The sequence below is a fragment of the Gymnoscopelus microlampas genome, assembly GCF_963454915.1.
Source record: "Gymnoscopelus microlampas genome assembly, chromosome: 21".
Classification (NCBI taxonomy): domain Eukaryota; kingdom Metazoa; phylum Chordata; class Actinopteri; order Myctophiformes; family Myctophidae; genus Gymnoscopelus; species Gymnoscopelus microlampas.
Window position 1 is genome coordinate 44,473,276 of NC_139958.1, and position 15,904 is coordinate 44,489,179.

General features: G+C 40.1%; 2 protein-coding genes across 3 annotated transcripts in view; both read left to right on the forward strand.

The window, feature by feature from the left end:
- LOC311037736 (GTPase IMAP family member 8-like) overlaps positions 1-468 on the forward strand; it is a 50,093-nt gene extending 49,625 nt beyond the window's left edge. Inside the window, exon 5 of the mRNA XM_084047008.1 lies at positions 1-468. This exon is cut by the window's left edge and continues 903 nt beyond it. The gene's annotated coding sequence lies outside the window, so the exon portion shown is untranslated.
- The window catches only part of LOC311038260 (GTPase IMAP family member 8-like), a 487,341-nt gene that overhangs the window by 451,046 nt on the left and 20,391 nt on the right, over positions 1-15,904 (forward strand). The window contains exon 1 of one of the 2 annotated variants that reach the window (XM_084047659.1): positions 10,155-10,214. The exons of the other annotated variant lie outside the window; for it this stretch is intronic. The gene's annotated coding sequence lies outside the window, so the exon portion shown is untranslated. Of the gene's footprint in view, positions 1-10,154; positions 10,215-15,904 lie in introns of those variants that run through there. 2 annotated transcript variants of the gene reach the window in all.

A 15,904-nucleotide genomic window follows, 5' to 3' on the forward strand; every position in this document is an offset into this window, starting at 1 on the left:
GTTTCAATGAAATAAAAATATATTTAAAAAAAAAATCTAAATATATTTTAATACCGTGAAATACCGTAAACTACGGTATCTAGTTTGATACCGTACCGTACTGTAAAATGTCATACTGTTGCATGCCTAATATAGCCTGACACTCAGCCTGAATTTTCATTTCGTTTCACTCCATTATTCAGTCTGAAAGCCCTCTCAATGCAGCCGGTTGCTGAGATGGGGGCGTGGCCAAAGTTTTTTTTTCCAAAGACTCTTTGGCGATTGGTTCGTACTGGATTATCCCGATCCCGATTCGTCGATCAGATTTTCAACCGAGGCTGAGACCTCCTATGAGAGCGTCACCAGACCAGAATCGCCTGAACATATTTTTTTAATGGCCGTGGCTAGCGATTCACGGGCTGGAGCCAGGCTATGCCTAATACAAATCATGCCAGAAAAATCGTATTATGTTCCTTGAACTTGTGTTTTTTCTTGTTGCTTGAGTGTTTCACTTCACACTATATTATGAAGTATGTTTCTCTCTTGTTAGGCTATTCAGATTTTTATTAAGTGTATTAAAAATAAAATAATATATATATATTTATGTTTCTGAAATTGTCTTTATTTGTTATTGTCTGTATTTTGTATATTTTGGTAGTAATACTATCTACCAGATAATTGGTTGCCCCTCCTTCGCTCCCTGATTTGATTTGAGCTCACAATGAGCTTGTAGATTGGCTATTTTCAAATGGCCGAAATGTATGGGACTGAATTTGTTAATGTATGTTTTGTAATAACAATTAACATTGTTATCTGTCTCATAACAATGGTGTTTAAATCATTATTCTGACCGTCTGTAAAGTGTAAATCCATAAAGATTCATGTCTTTATAACAATTCAACTTTTATCCAGAGAGTCACACTGAGGTTCCAGACCTCATTTATAAGTGAGACCTGGTTAAGACCAGACCAAAGCAGTATAAAAACATCAAAACAACAAGACCATGTGCAACAAAGTAGTCTATACATAACCAGTGGTGGAAAGTACGTTTACTCAAGTACTTAACTTAAGTAAAATTTTGGTACAGTATTTGTACTTTACTTGTGTATTTCCAATTTCCAATACTTTTACTTACTTGTACTCCGATAGATCTCAGAGGCAAAAGGACTTTTACTCCACTACACTTATTTGAAATCTTTAGTTACTTTGCAGATTTTGATTATTATTGAAAAACCTACATTAACCACTTCAGCCCTATACACATTTCGGCCATTTCAAAATAGCCGATCTACAAGCTCATTGTGAGCTTGTAGATCGGCTATTTTCAAAACATGTTGATACATTTGAAAACTTGAAATGGGACATTCTGCATAATGAGTACTTTTACTTTTGGTACTTTAAGTACATTTTCATGCCAATACTTTTGTACTTTTACTCAAGTACATTTTGAATTCCGGACTTTACTTACGTAACAGAGTATTTCTATACTGCAGTATTGATACTTTTACTTAAGTAAAACATGTGAGTTCTTTTTCCAGCACTGTACATAAATAACGAAAATAAAACATCTGACCTAAAATGTATATTACAGTATGTGTTTTAAAAACATGAGCAGGACATAGACATCTTATCCATTATCTGCCTCTTAAAATCAGATAGAGATTAGGTGATCCATCCACGTTAAGTTGTACCTGTAAATCATCTTTTTTACTGTATGAAATGTGATTCAAATCTGATTCTGGATCTGTATACTTACTAAATACAATCTAAATAAAAACTAAGCTATGATGACAAAGTCCATGACTAAATATATTGACAATTCTGTCAACAAATAAACTAGATGAACATGTTAGGAAGGGATTAGTGGAGAAGAGATCCAGTAGAACTAAGACAAGTCATTCCACATTTCATTCAAAGGTAAAAGCACGTAAGCTGATGTTATTATATCAGGTAAACTGGTGTGTTTACGCTAAACTTGAAATACATCACAAGCTAAAGGAACCACCACTGACCTGAACTGATTAGAGAAGTGAATGAGCCACAGCTGCTCTTAGTTTGTACATTAAAAGATTGATTGACATGCTGAATGAGTGAAACGTTTCACTGTCCTCAAATGGAAACATAAACTGTTCAAAATAGTGTGTTATGTTGATGAAAGGAATCTCCCAGTGAAGGCCTAACACTGAAACATATTTAAAGGAGCATACAGCCAAGTGGTACGTTGCTGTCGGGTGGAAACCTTGTATGTCCAAAACGGTTCCTTTTCAAATTATTTTCAAATAGTGAAAATAAGCGATCTATAAGCTCACAACGCGTTGTAACGTGATGCGTTGTGTGCTTGTAGATCTGCTATTTTCACTAATTTTGTGTGTTGTGTGACACATTATAATGAAGTAGGGCATTCATTTATGGACAGAATAATAATAATAAAAAGGTGAAATCAGAATCAGCTTTATTGTCAGATCACAGGTTTACAGAAGTAAATAAGTGGGTGAAATTAGTTTTCGTGCATACTTTACTGCGCATACTGCACTGCCATCGATGAGGATGGGCACATGATCTCTCTGCGGCCTCCTAAGTCCACGATCAGCTCCTTGGTCTTGTCGACGTTAAGGGCGAGTTTGTTCTCCCGGCACCAAAGTGCCAGTGAGTTGATCTCCTCTCTGTAGTCAGACTCGTCATTGTTGACAATTCGGCCTCTAACTGTCGTGTCGCCCACATACTTTATGGTGGTGTTGGAGTCATGTGTGGCTGTGCAGTCATTCGTGTACTGGGAATAGAGGAGAGGGCTCAGCACACATCCCTGGGGTACTCCAGTGTTGAGGGTCAGGGGGCCAGATGAGATGCTGCCCATTCTCATACAGTATGGGCATATGAGGTTTCTGCCCAACCGCAACAATATGATGTTATATGATTGAGGGGCCTCATTCAAACAGATCACAGGTGTATGAGAAGATGATGGGGTCTTCATGAAGTGGGGGAAGCTTGTAATGCTGTTGTTCTGAACTGAATGGGCCTGATTCACTAAGCTGTTCGTAAATAGTGCCTTAATAAAGTTACTAAAGGGGTGAGCCAATATTGTGATGACCAGCAGCGGTTCCAGTAGGAGACACAAAGAGTCTATTTTATGTCTCCTACCGGAACCGCTGCCTGCCGGTCAACTGGTGAAATTATTGGCTTAGGAATGCGACAAAAACAAAAAAATATCCATGGATTCAAGTCTCCTTGGAGTGACTAATCGATAGAAATAAATATTTTTTGGGGGGTGAACTATCCCTTTAATGAGAGAGAAGTTCATTTGTAAAGTTCAACCTCACGACCAAAGGCTAATAAAACTGGGCAAGGATAATATATATTAATTATAATTAAAGAATAAGGCATTCTAATGACATAAACAAGCTTCAGTCCCATGTAAGTCAGCCTCCGAGCAGACGTGAGAAAGAGTGGACCTCCCGCAAAACTCACAGACAGAAATAGATTAATGAATCAGACTCAAGACGTGGGAATTTGTGTGAATTCCTTTACGTTCAAAATATGGGTGTAAACAGTTTAGTGACTCGGGCCCAATGTAATTGTCCGTGGACCCCCATCTGAAAAGATTTTGTGCCAGGAGAGAAGTATTAGTATTTGTTATTAGTATTTAATTAGCATTAAATATATTCCACATTTTCCCAAAAGGTTTCAAAATGAAAAAAACTAAATTAAGAAAAATAGCCGATCTACAAATTCACACAACTTGGTACATTGCAATGCGCTGTGAGCTGACAGATCGGCTATTTTTCACATAGCCAAATTATAAATTGGGTTAATGTGGTTAAAATGATTTTGATGCTATAATTTTGCACATGATTGCCCGAAAAAGCAATACGGCCCACCCATATGACCACTTAACCAGGTGTTATGGGTGGGTTGAAAGATGCTAGATTACAGCAGGACTTTTATGATGAATTATTGTCTCTGTTCGATGGAAACCTTGTATGTCCAAAACTGTTACTTTTCAGGAAATGGGAAAAATAACCTGCGTATCAATGGATCCAATGGTTATTATTTAGTCACAAGCTCTTGTTAATACTTTTCATTGGTTCAATATTCATAAAACACGAACACGAACACACGCACGCACGCACGCACACACACACACACACACACACACACACACACACACACACACACACACACACACACACACACACACACACACACACACACACACACACACACACACTTTCACCTTCAAAGCTCTTCCAATATAGCTCAAATTGCCGATCTACAAGCTCACAACCTGTTGAGCCTTGTGAGCTTGTAGATCAGTTATTTTGGCTACTTCTACGTGAAGGAGACATTCGTTTATGTTCTAACTTGTACATCAGTTTGTTTGACCAGGTTGTTTTAATTGTGCTTTGTAAATAAATATTGATTTTATTTCATTGAACTTCTTTCAAGTTTGGTTTTATGCATTTTAATACATTATAAATCATATTTTCTGTTGAAGTTGATGCTGCTCTGTGACTGACCTCAAATGACCTTGAAATGAACACAATACCTGAACTGAAATGATTGACAGCTGTCATTCTAATTGGTATGATTGACAAGAATTATCATTCTAACTGGTATGATTGACAATTATCATTCTAACTGGTATGATTGACTGCAGTGGTCTTAGAAGTACTCAGCATTTTTTTCACTGAAGTAAAAGCATCAATACCACTATGTAGAAATATTTTTTTTTAAATACGTTTTTTAAAAGTTAAGGTCCTATAATATTTATTTATTTAGAGTAAAAGTACGAAAGTATTCAAAATTTACTTAAACTACCAAAAGTACCAACAAAATACTTTCACATATTAAAAAAAAGAACTAGCAAATATACAAGCTCACAATGCAAGTGTTGTGAGCTTGTAGCTATTTTTGAATAGACAAAGCGCATATAGGGCTTAATAGGTAATATTCAATAATAATCTAAATCGACAAAGTAACTTGTAACTAAAGTTTACAAATAATTGTAGTGGAGTAAAAAGTACAATATTAATCAGTATGTTTGTTGCACATTAAAACATTTTCATTCTTCATTACATGAACTGTCCAGCAGAGGGAAACAGTGTTTCATTTTTATTTGACAGTAGCGATGATCAGTGGTTCCCAAGGAGGAAGAAATAGTGAGAAAATAGCAACAAAACGTTGCTTGTCGATATAAATACTATTATACGTCCCCACTCTTGTGACACTACATACTGAAGCACAAAGTGCTCTAAAATATCCTGGTAGATGGCTGTGTTGACTCCAGAGTGAAGTTTTCGCTGTCAGTGATGATTTGGGGTGCCATGTCATCTGCTGGTGTTGGTCCATTGTCAGTGATGTGTTCTACCGTGGTACGCTGTATACGCAGTATGCCCTGTAGATTTTTTTCGTCGCCATCGTCTACATCTATCACATTTATCAGGATATTTTAGAGCACTTTATGCTTCTGAATGTTGACAAGCTTTATGGAGATGCTGATTTATTTTTCCAGCAGGACTTGGCACCTGCCTACAGTGCCAAAACTAGTAACTGATGTACTGACCATGGTATTACTGTGCTTGACTGACCAGCCAACTGGCCTGTCCTGAACCCCACAGAGAAATAGTGTATTGTCAAGAGGAAGGTGTGAGACACTAGACTCAACAATACAAATCAGCTTATGGCTGCAATCAAAGCAAACCTGTTCACCTCCATGCCACGCCCCATCGATGAAATAATCTGTTCAAAAGTAGCCCAGACCAAGTATTGATTGCATAAATTAACATACTTTTCAGATGGTCGACATTTCTGTATTATAAAACTGTTTTTTAGTGGTCTCATGAAATGTTATAAATATAATATAAAATCATATTCTGTATAAATATATAATATAATAAAATAAATAATGTTGGACAATGATCTGAAATAATGTAAAGTACAGGCTACATAATAATGATGTACGGTGCATGCTCAAATCATGTATACTCTACATTATTTGTAACCATTTTACAAAGCATATATCTATTCTTTATTTATGTTGGAAAAAATAACCCAATTTAACCCATATAGACCTGAGGCCGCCTTCTGAATCCTAACGTAAGTTTTCTGAAAAAACTCAAAGTCTTCATTAAAAAAAAATCCTGTTCCTATATATAGCAACATCTAAAATGACACAGATGCTTTCCCGGATTGAAGGGTAAGAACGTACTGTATATAGGCTTCCCAGGGGTGCCTATGCTCTTCCTATATCTAATAGAAGCAGTGAGTGCTAGTACAGCACCTGGAGAGCAGTTAGGGGTTAATTGTCTTGCTCGTGAGACGTTTCTCGTTAATATGTCCGTACTTTTCCACAGGGAGTACGACGGCGTGTGGCCGGTACATTTTTCAAGCGCACCCATGGTACGGTGGGTGCGCGCGACCCCCCTAGATTGTGCACCGCCCCTATAGACGAATCCACAGACGCGCTGCCTGTAGGCAGCCATAGCTGCGGTGTCAACGCTCCGCACCGCGACACCGCAGCAATGGCCGCCTACAGGCAGCTACAAGCAGCACGTCTGTGGATTCGTCTATAGATCCATTCACCAGCCAAGTAGGCTACCCAAATGGCTACTATGCATAACAGGTTTACGGGTGGCGGTGAGCGTCCTCATACACGGTATAAAAGCTACACAGCATTATGGCTTCACTTCTGCTCTGGTGGTATCTTGTCTACACGCAACGAGAATGCTAGAATTTAAAACATCGTTTTTGTTTTCCCACCATTACATCTGTAGTGTGTTTCTATTATAGCCTACACCTTTTCAGCTCCTATAATTCAAGGCATTACTTGAGAAGATTTACAAAGACCAAAACTAATGTAAAAACTAGTCCTTTCCTATACAAACATGTACTACTATTTATACACCCGTAAAAAGTATTTTATAAACCTAAATATTAAAACCTAACGTAAACCTAATATTAATCACATACATTACTTAACTCATCACCCACCAGAAGGGGACACCCGTCAGCGCGCCAGGTCTCCCGCCCCAGCGTGGCCAGCCCAGACTGGGCGAAGAGGAAAGAAGAAGCACAAGATGTACCAGGGGGCTCCCCAGGACCAGCCTGCTAACCCACCACCACTGCCTGGTCATATACCGACACAGGTGGTCGGCCCACAGCCAGTGCAAAATGTACAGGCTCACTACGGGCCGTCTCAACCAACCTAAGGGTTCCGCTTATGGAACCCCCTACTGAAATAGTACCGGGGTTCGGGGTCAAACTCCACGGTTGTGAGGGTTAAGAAAAAAACATAAAAACGTATGCTTGTTGCTTAGAGCTATGTATGTATTCATGCATTAGACGAATTGAGAGAACAGTGATACTGGCAGGTGGAACATGTAGTTAAACTTTGTGACCACAGTGACAGTGTATTTCCTGTCTGCATGGTAAGAGAGACACACTGTGAGCTAAATCTTCCTGGAACAAAGAGTTTGCAGGAAGGCGCTTAACCACAGCTTTCAAACTTGCCTCGCTGTGCAAAGGGCACGTTGCAGAGGCGAGTTTTAAACCGAGTAAAACACATGAAGTCAGTACTCCAAAAAGTAATAGAGTAAAATGTAGCAGAGTAGTTTTTGTCTCACTGCAACATCTCTTAATGTCACGTATGCCAAATAATGGAGTTGCATCCATCCTGACCAGACATTATAAAAGAGGTTGCGCCCAAAAGCTGGGGCTTCTCTTCTTTTTGGAATACTTTGTGATAACTAGTAGTTGCATTTTCCTGAGCGTACGGCTCGTCCCTCTTTCCTATCTTTTGTATTTTCATCCTTTATGAAAAATAAAAGCCATATTTACTAGGGGCCAAAAAACAGTTTTTGTCACCGCTCCATTCTTGATCAAAGGCCATCTGCAGTTTACCATCGCTTGTAGGATTATGACTGCTGGGTGAGTCTTGAATGTGTTTTCTTGATTGCATAGCCAGAAGTCTAATTTGGTGTCATTGGGTCTCGCGTCAACCGTCTGGGTGTCCAGGTCTGTCTGCAGAACCTGAGAGAGATGAACGGAGTCCTGGTGAGGGTCTCACGCCGGATTGGACGGTCTGGCACTTCTGGCAGATGCCAGAGGGGCTGGGCAGTCTGGGCCACGGCCAAGCCAAGCAAAACAAAAAACAAAAAAATAAAAACACCCAGCCCTGCACCGGGCCCACCCCCGGCTTAACGCAAGGGCTTTAGGTGCTGAAGCACAGGAGGTGGGGGGACCAAACGGCGTGGAGAAAGTGAAAGAAGACAGAACTATTGGCGAAAAGCGCCGACATTTAGAAGCAGCGGCTGCTAAAGGAGCTGCACCCCCCCACCCCCCATGGGCCGGTGAAGACCACAAATGCCAGGGACGATTTTTTTGTGCCAGTCCGTGCCTGTTTCACGGTGTCTCTGATGGGCTGGCAGGGACACTAAAGTTTAACAGAGGTTGAGTGAGATGACACTGGCTGAACTTAAGCCTGATTACTGATCACTAAACGTGGTCTGTGTTGGTGTCCTAACATCAGTGGGGAACGGGGAATGTGTGCGAGTGTGTGCACACATTTCACAGGTGCAGGAAATCAGTTCATCTAAGTGTGACAGGCGGGGTCTGTTTGCTTCCATGTGTAGTCACTACTCGATGGTACTCAGTCTATAAACAGTCAGACATGGGTAGAGTATAGGACAGTTGATGCAGAGATGTTTTATTTGGTTTTTATTATAATATAATTCCTTATAAATACATACAGCTAATTCAACCGAAACACAGATAAGGGTGAACTGTGGTGTATGTGATCCAAGTGTTGAAATTTGCAGAAAATCCTTCTAACGGCTAGATTAGCGTAGCGAACTAGTTGTTAACAAGGGGGGGATTCGTGGCAGGGCGCCCAGTCGTCATATCTCTACATCTCAGGTGCTGTGACACGGCCGCTCAGAGCAGCAGCCAGCAGCAGCACAGTAGAAACTAGCAACTTCTGCTGTGCCATTATCTGTGGTTGGTAGAGTGTGGCTTCTCAGTTATAGTTCTGACCCACGATCCTTTAACAGGACGTCTCAGACGTCAATGGCACTGAAGGTCATTAAAAGATAATTTATAATGCTGGTCTACTCTCCTCACAAGTCAAATCAGCTGTTCTGTGCGCATGCACACATGTAGGCCCACATGCTCGCATGTGACGTCATTAAAATACAGTTGGGCTGTGAAAAAAATCACCATTACACCACTGCTTATAATGACTCGCTTTAGAAAGAACATAAGATGATGGTCTTCTGCTGTTTTCAGGGTTGCCAGGTTTCGCGAGAGAAACAAGCAATCAGATCGATGAAAACCGGCTCCGGTCTTGCTAATCCTACGTCGCTTATAATAAGCAGACATGGTGATTGCCGTGATAAATAATAGTTGAAAGGTAAGGAAAATGAAAAATTGCTGGCAGTGGGTGAATTATTTATGTATTTATATCTGGCAGTGAATGAGTTGATGATGATTGGGTGGCGACATTGGTTTCACAAGTTCGTCTCTCACCATCTCTCGTTACTTGCAGGGGAGGCTGGTGTGGAGGCGTCTTTTCCCCCCAGAAGACGAATGTGAATGAGTTAATGCCCTATATTATAGTTTTCCCTGTCGTTCTCAGTACAGCCTTGCTTTTTCCTCATGTGTTTTAATTATGCCAATAATGTGTCATAATTCCTTGTTCGAGTAGTGTATCATTTTGTGGTGGGGGGGCCTCATCAATGACTCAAGCCCAGGGGTCCCCACAACCCTAAATCCGGCCCTGCATACCGTACGATGCATTTCTCTCTCTCTGTGCCGTGCCTGTGTGAGGCGAGCCTGTTGCTTCTCCAGCAGTCAGTGGAGGAATGAGGAAATGTGCGGTGCTAACCGACAGACCAAACCATTTTGGGATTTACAGGGGGGGGGGACAAATAAAACCTTCAAAAAATTGTGTTTATGAGCGCATGATTTCAAAAGTGGGTTCAGGTTCTTTTAAATAAGTATTTTTAATCCTTATTTATTTATTATTTTAAATGACTCCTAAATATCTTTTGCGGGTGACCAATCTGACTTTTGCAAGGGACAAGTCCGCTCCGTCTCCCCCCGATTGACGCCGCTGGGTTAAAGATTACACAATGCTCTTCATTTACAGGAATCACTTGTCAGTCATACATGTTGATACTGGAGGACGAAGCTTTTAGTCTGGACTTGTTTCTTCAAAGACAAACTCTGTAGACACTAATAAGGTAAGCACTGATCTAACTATATATATTCTGTGTTGAGCATTACTTATCAAGATTATTGTCTCCGCCAGGCCGAAGGCATGGCGAGAGAGTATGTTTTACCCTCCGTCCGTCCGTCCGTCCGTGTGTGTGTGTGTCCGTCCGTCCGTCCGTCCTTCTGTCTGTTACCAGCTAATCTCCGCCACCGTTGCCCCAGTCGCTGTGAAACTGCACACACACACTCCCTCGATGCCACAGCAGAACCTCTGCCCCAAATTTTTCACATGGGCCTGTTATAGCGCCACCAGGAGGCCGATTTGTGCAAAACACATTTTTGGATATTACTCCTACAGATTTTATCCAAATATCACGCAAATCGGTGCACAGTATCTCTATAGTCATGTGATCAAGACGGATCTGTCCGATATTTCATATTACATCCTGATTGGCTAAGGTTGGCTTCCAAAGTTGGCAGGATTGGTCCGTTTTGAACAAAATGTCTCAAATCATGAACGCAGCGTGTGATTTCCGTGAAAATTTGCACACACATTCCCACTAGGCCAAGGACGCAATGACCCCCTTTTCACATTGCCCTGTTATAGCGCCACCAGCAGGTCTAATTTAGCAAAACACATTTTTGCAACAAAATGCCTCAAATCATGAATGCACGCTCATTCCCACTAGGCAGAGGAAGAAATGCCACCCTTTTCACATTGTCCTATTATAGCGCCACCAGGAGGCCACAATAACGACGTGACCTGGCGGAGACCTGTGCTCCGAGGAGCACTTTTTCTAGTTAAGTTATATTACTTACAGTATTATATTACATATTACCTTTACAGTAATAATTATCCTCAAGAGGAATTACAAAGAAAGTTAGTTGAATACTTTGCTGCCTGCAAAAGGTTTACAAAGGACAACAATGTTTGATTATGTCTTTGACTGACACAAACTCAAAACAATGTTTGCCTGTCTTCTCCCTCATGATTCACTCCTCCTTAATTTTTAAGCTACACACAGAGCACTGATCTGTCTCAGACCTGCACGTATGTCATAAGTTTGCAAGATGGCACATGCTTAAAAATAACACATCTATAAGCTAATGATTCTGTGGTATCAAACATAAGCACGGTGTTCCATATAAGTTATTTTATTTCATCTTGAGTTACAGTACTATTTGATTCTGAGCTTTGCAGTTGGCAGTGGTTGGGGTTGAAAATAGCTGGTGGCATCCCCCATCTGTTCATGCAGGCTGTGAACTGCATTCCCAAACACCTAAACCTTTTGTTCCTTGGTTCAGAGAGGTAAATCTTTAGAACCCAGGTGTTGACACCCTCTGTCAAGTTTTGAGCCTCAGGGCCAGTTCTTTTGTCTTCAAAATATCCATTGTTCCTTTATGGGCGTCAGCTACAGACAGTAAATGTGTAGTGAATGGATTTGAGGTGGCCATGAAGCCTACAGAAGACATGTACCCTTCGGCAGGTTTTCTGTAGAATTTAACTTTAACTCTGTCAAACTATGTACACAATACGAAGAGCCTTTTAAACGAGTAGTTAAAATGACAAAGTCTGGATAACTGTGACATGTGTTGTTAACAAAGAGGAGTGTCATTTGGAGAAAATATTCAGTCTTAAAGTAACTGCTGTCTTTGTTGACTCATTGTATTTATAACTATAGGTTACTTACGTAACCCCGGTTTTATAAATTGCGAACAAACTGTTCACTGCGCATGTGACAACTTCCTTCTATACACACACACACACACACACACACACACACACACACACACACACACACACACACATACATAGTAAAGAGACATCACTTTTATCTCCGTCATAAAGAAATCTTGTTCATTGAAACGACAATATGGACAACATATTAATAATTCATAAATAATAATTAATTTGTTTAAAAAATAGATACAAAAAAATGCTTGTTCCTATGTATAGGGTTAAGGTTAGGCTTATGATAATCTTTCAAGACAGATTCAGCTTAAAAAACAAAACAAAAACATGAATGGGTTCCCAGATGGTGTTTATGATACATCAGATGTATAAATTGGACCCTCATCTATAAATGAGATCTTGAATCTTAGCAGAACCAGAATATGCTGTTACAATGAATGACTTTGAGTGTGTGAAATTGACTGAAATTGCATGTTTATTAAAGGCAAAATTTTGCAACCTAAAAAACTGCTTCCAGTATCCTATATATATTCAGTATCTATATTCACAGCATCATGCTACCAGTGACATTACAACAATATTCTGTTATACATAGCATGTTTATATCAGATGTAGCAGTGCAGATATTTAGTTTGAGCATAATAACTGCAAAAAATAAAATAATAATAATCATCATCATCATCATCATCATCATCATCATTGTCATAATATATTATTACGGGGCCAGAGCTCAGCTCTGGACCTGTTTTATTATTCGCTTTATTCTGTCACTTCTGCCACTTTTCGCAGTTCTGGCTGAACCGCGCTGTCGCTTTTTACGAAACTCGGCCATATGGTAGATGGTCATGAAAAACGATCAAGAAATAATTCTCACAATCTTTCGTCAAAAGGTGGCGCTATAGCACTCAATTGAAAATGGCAACTTTGAACAGGTACAACTCATGCCCTGTTTGACCTACAGCCATGAAACTTGGATACACATATGCGTCTCCTCATGCTGAACAACTTTCACCCTCTGACTTTTGACCTCTGACCTTTAGATCTCCCACCATTTTGAATTATATGAAAAACAGTCATTGGCTCCTAACTTCTGCATTTTTTCACTTATGGAAAATCCGTTGGAAATTTTTGTAGGCAGAGGTCCAAAGTTCAAGTATTAAACGTTTCGTGCAGATTGCTCACAAATCCCAGGAGGAGATAGATTTTAACTATTACAGTTTTATGAAAATTATTCATCTGTGCCTAAAACATACATGCAGACTCACATTTCTTTGAAACTTTGCAGAAATGTACAGGGTCATTCCAAATATCACTGAAACCAATCTTACTCCAATTGGCCAAAAGGGGGCGCTATAGAATTTTTTTGAAAAGGCAGACTTTAAACAGGCATAAGTCATGCCTCGTTTGGCCGAAAGTCGTGAAACTTGCTTACACATGTGCCTTGACTCATGAGGAACACACGTATCGATTTGACTATTAAGCTCCGCCCTTAGATTTTCCGCAATTTTGAGCAGTTTGAAAAATACTTGTTTTTGCCAGTTCTGGCTTAACCGTGCATATGCTTTTTACGAAACTCGGCCATATGGTAGATGCTCATGAAAAACTACCAAGAAATAATTCTCACACTCATTCGTCAAAGGGTGGCGCTATAGCACTCAATTGAAAGTGCCAACTTTGAACAGGTACAACTCATGCCCTGTTTGACCTACAACCATGAAACTTCGATACACACATGCGTCTCTTCATGCCCGACAACTTTTGTGGTCTGACTTTTGACCTCTGACCTTTAGATCGCCCACCATTTTTAATTATATGTAAAACAGTCATTGGCTCCTAACTTCTGCATTTTTTCACTTATGGAAAATCCGTTGGAAATTTTTGTAGGCAGTGGTCCAAAGTTCAAGTGTTAAACGTTTCGTGCAGATTGCTCAAAAATCCCAGGAGGAGATAGATTTTAACTATTACAGTTTTATGAAAATTATTCATCTGTGCCTAAAACATACATGCAGACTCACATTTCTTTGAAACTTTGCAGAAATGTACAGGGTCATTCCAAATATCACTGAAACCAATCTCACTCCAATTGGCCAAAAGGGGGCGCTATAGCAATTTTTTGAAAAGGCAGACTTTAAACAGGCATAAGTCATGCCTCGTTTGGCCGAAAGTCGTGAAACTTGCTTACACATGTGCCTTGACTCATGAGGAACACACGTATCGATTTGACCATTAAGCTCCGCCCTTAGATTGTCCGCAATTTTGAGCAGTTTGAAAAACACTTAAACCCAGGATTTTTCAGCTATTTGCGTGAAACTGTATCATCTGTGTGATCTCCTTTTTCACAGTTACCTGTCTGTTGGGCCAATGGCGTCTCCCTTAAATGAATGCCTCACAATCTCAAGGTCGCCAGTTCAAGCCTCACTTGATGCAGACTTAATTACGGGGCCAGAGCTCTGCTCTGGACACGTATTGTTATTGGCAGTATTCTGTCACTTCTTCTTCTTCTGCCACTTTTCGCAGTTCTGGCTGAACCGCGCTGTCGCTTTTTATGAAACTCGGCCATATGGTAGATGGTCATGAAAAACGATCAAAAAATAATTCTCACAATCTTTCGTCCAAAGGTGGCGCTATAGCACTCAATTGAAAATGCCAACTTTGACCAGGTACAACTCATGCCCTGTTTGACCTACAGCCATGAAACTTGGATACACATATGCGTCTCCTCATGCTGAACAACTTTCACCCTCTGACTTTTGACCTCTGACCTTTAGATCTCCCACCATTTTGAATTATATGAAAAACAGTCATTGGCTCCTAACTTCTGCATTTTTTCACTTATGGAAAATCCGTTGGAAATTTTTGTAGGCAGTGGTCCAAGGTTCAAGTGCTAAACGTTTCGTGCACATTGCTCAAAAATCCCAGGAGGAGATAGATTTTAACTATTACAGTTTAAAGAAAATTATTCATCTGTGCCTAAAACATACATGCAGACTCACATTTCTTTGAAACTTTGCAGAAATGTACAGGGTCATTCCAAATATCACTGATACCAATCTTACTCCAATTGGCCAAAAGGGGGCGCTATAGCAATTTTTTTAAAAGGCAGACTTTAAACAGGCATAAGTCATGCCTCGTTTGGCCGAAAGTCGTGAAACTTGCTTACACATGTGCCTTGACTCATGAGGAACACACGTATCGATTTGACCATTAAGCTCCGCCCTTAGATTTTCCGCAATTTTGAGCAGTTTGAAAAATACTTGTTTTTGCCAGTTCTGGCTTAACCGTGCATACGCTTTTTACGAAACTCGGCCATATGGTAGATGCTCATGAAAAACTACCAAGAAATAATTCTCACACTCATTCGTCAAAGGGTGGCGCTATAGCACTCAATTGAAAGTGCCAACTTTGAACAGGTACAACTCATGCCCTGTTTGACCTACAACCATGAAACTTCGATACACAACTTTCGTGGTCTGACTTTTGACCTCTGACCTTTAGATCTCCCACCATTTTGAATTATATGAAAAACAGTCATTGGCTCCTAACTTCTGCATTTTTTCACTTATGGAAAATCCGCCGCTTTTGTTTTGTCGGCAAAGGTCCTAAGTTCATGTGTAAAATGTTTTGTGCAGATTGCTCAAAAATCCCAGGAGGAAATAGATTTTAACTATTGCAGTTTTATGAAAATTATTCATCTGCCCCTAACACATACATGCAAGACTCACATTTCTTTGAAACGTTGCAGTAATGTAGAGAGTCATTCCAAATATCACTGAAACCAATCTCACTCCAATTGGCCAAAGGGGGGCGCTATAGCAATGTTTTGAAAATGCAAACTTTAAACAGGCAAAAGTCATGCCTCGTTTGGCCGAAAGTCGTGAAACTTGCTTACACTTGTGCCTTGACTCATGAGGAACACATCTATCGCTTTGACCAGTAAGCTCCGCCCTTAGATTGTCCGCAATTTTGAGCAGTTTGAAAAACACTTAAACCCAGGATTTTTCAGCTATTTGCGTGAAACTGTATCAT